Source organism: Callorhinchus milii, unplaced genomic scaffold, assembly GCF_018977255.1.
Source record: "Callorhinchus milii isolate IMCB2004 unplaced genomic scaffold, IMCB_Cmil_1.0 Scaffold7, whole genome shotgun sequence".
Lineage (NCBI taxonomy): Eukaryota > Metazoa > Chordata > Chondrichthyes > Chimaeriformes > Callorhinchidae > Callorhinchus > Callorhinchus milii.
The window spans coordinates 24317138-24319875 of record NW_024704748.1 but is presented as its reverse complement, the minus strand read 5'-3'; positions in this window follow the sequence as shown (position 1 = coordinate 24319875).

Genomic DNA, 2738 nt, shown 5'->3' with positions numbered 1-2738 from the left:
AGCTAACCCAACCCCCCACCCACACCAACTAACCCAACCCCCACCCACACCAGCCAACACCCCCCCACCCACACCAACTAACCCAACAGCCTCACCCACACCAGCCAACCCCCCCCCCACCCACACCAACCAACCCCCCCCCCACCCACACCAGCCAACACGCCCCCCCCACCCACACCAGCCAACACCCCCCCACCCACACCAACTAACCCAACAGCCCCACCCACACCAGCTAACCCACTCACCCACCCACCCACACCAGCCAACACGCCCCCCCCCACCCACACCAACTAACCCAACACCCCCACCCACACCAGCTAACCCAACCCACCCACACCAGCCAACCCCTCCCCCACCCACACCAACTAACCCAACCCCCCTCACCCACCCCACACCAGTCAACAACCCCCCCACCCACACCAGCCAACACCCCCCACCCACACCAACTAACCCAACACCCCACCCACACCAGCTAACCCAACCCACCCACACCAGCCAACCCCTCCCCCACCACACCAACTAACCCAACCCCCTCACCCACCCCACACCAGTCAACAACCCCCCACCCACACCAGCCAACACCCCCCCACCCACACCAACTAACCCAACACCCCCACCCACACCAGCTAACCCAACCCACCCACACAAGCCAACCCCCCCCCACCCACACCAACTAACCCAACCCCACCCCCCACACCAGCCAACACCCCCCCCCACCCACAACAACTAACCCAACACCCCCATCCACACCAGCTAACCCAACCCCCCCACCCACCCACACCAACTAACCCAACCCCCCCCACCCACACCAGCTAACCCAACCCCCCACCCACACCAGCTAACCCAACCCTCCCCACCCACACCAGCTAACCCAACCCTCCCCAAACACCAGCTAACCCAACCCTCCCCAAACACCAGCTAACCCAACCGTCCCTAAACACCAGCTAACCCAACCGTCCCTAAACACCAGCTAACCCAACCCCCCCACCCACACCAGCTAACCCAGCCCTCCCCACCCACACCAGCTAACCCAACCCTCCCCACCACACCAGCTAACCCAACCCTCCCCACCCACACCAGCTAACCCAACCCTCCCCACCCACACCAGCTAACCCAACCCTCCCCACCCACACCAGCTAACACAACCTCCCACCCACACCAGCTAAACCAACCCTCCCACCCACACCAGCTAACCCAACCCTACCCACCCACACCAGCTAACCCCCCCCCACCCACACCAGCTAACCCAACCCTCCCCAAACACCAGCTAACCCAACCCTCCCCACCCACACCAGCTAACCCAACCCTCCCCACCCACACCAGCTAACCCAACCCTCCCCCACCCACACCAGCTAACCCAACCCTCCCCACCCACACCAGCTAACCCAACCCTCCCCACCCACACCAGCTAACCCAACCCTCCCCAACCACACCAGCTAACCCAACCCTCCCCACCCACACCAGCTAACCCAACCCTCCCCAAACACCAGCTAACCCAACCGTCCCTAAACACCAGCTAACCCAGCCCTCCCCACCCACACCAGCTAACCCAACCCTCCCCAAACACCAGCTAACCCAACCCTCCCCACCACACCAGCTAACCCAACCCTCCCCACCCACACCAGCTAACCCAACCCTCCCCAAACACCAGCTAACCCAACCCTCCCCACCCACACCAGCTAACCCAACCCTCCCCACCCACACCAGCTAACCCAACCCTCCCCAAACACCAGCTAACCCAACCCTCCCCACCCACACCAGCTAACCCAACCCTCCCCACCCACACCAGCTAACCCAACCCTACCCACCCACACCAGCTAACCCAACCCTCCCCAAACACCAGCTAACCCAACCCTCCCCACCCACACCAGCTAACCCAACCCTCCCCACCCACACCAGCTAACCCAACCCCCCCACCCACACCAGCTAACCCAACCCTCCCCACCCACACCAGCTAACCCAACCCCCCACCACACCAGCTAACCCAACCCTCCCCACCCACACCAGCTAACCCAACCTCCCCACCCACACCAGCTAACCCAACCCTCCCCAGCCCTCCCTATCTACACATCTGTGGACAACAATTTATAGTTCAGACCAAGCACCTATTTCTCATGAACAACAGTTAACTTTCAGTAAATTCTAAGTGATTCCAAGGCTTACATTTTGCTTGCATATTTTATAAGTTTCTTCTTCAAGATTTTTTGCTCCGACTGCTGTATTTTGCCCCTAAGAGATTTTCCATGCAGTCCTCCCCCAACTCATTGAAGATGGTTCAATAGAAATTGCATTAAAAAGGCATAACTGGAACACTGCCCACAGGATGGGCAGCCCAAAAGTAACTGAGCAGTTATCAATAGCAGTCTCCCACCAGATCTGACCCATCGAAACTATTACTGTGGTATCAAACTGCAGCATTTCTGTATTTTTCTTTGCCTTTTACAGGCATCATTGTTTTTTTGGGGGAGCAGTTTCTGGGTACTATAAAATACTAAGGAAAATACTGTTGAAATTCCCTTTCATCCTCCCTTGTTTGTATTCATTAAATTGACTGATCCCTGCAAGTCTATTCAGTGCTGTAGGTTTGCCTTAAAGTAAGTGGAGCCTTAACTTTGCGATATCCAGAAGCGCTTTGAGACACCCAAGAGACATGAAAAGCGCTATATCAAATGCAAGGTTATTATTATCTATATTACCTCACAATAAACAGCATTAGGCTACTCAGAGTAAATTCATGT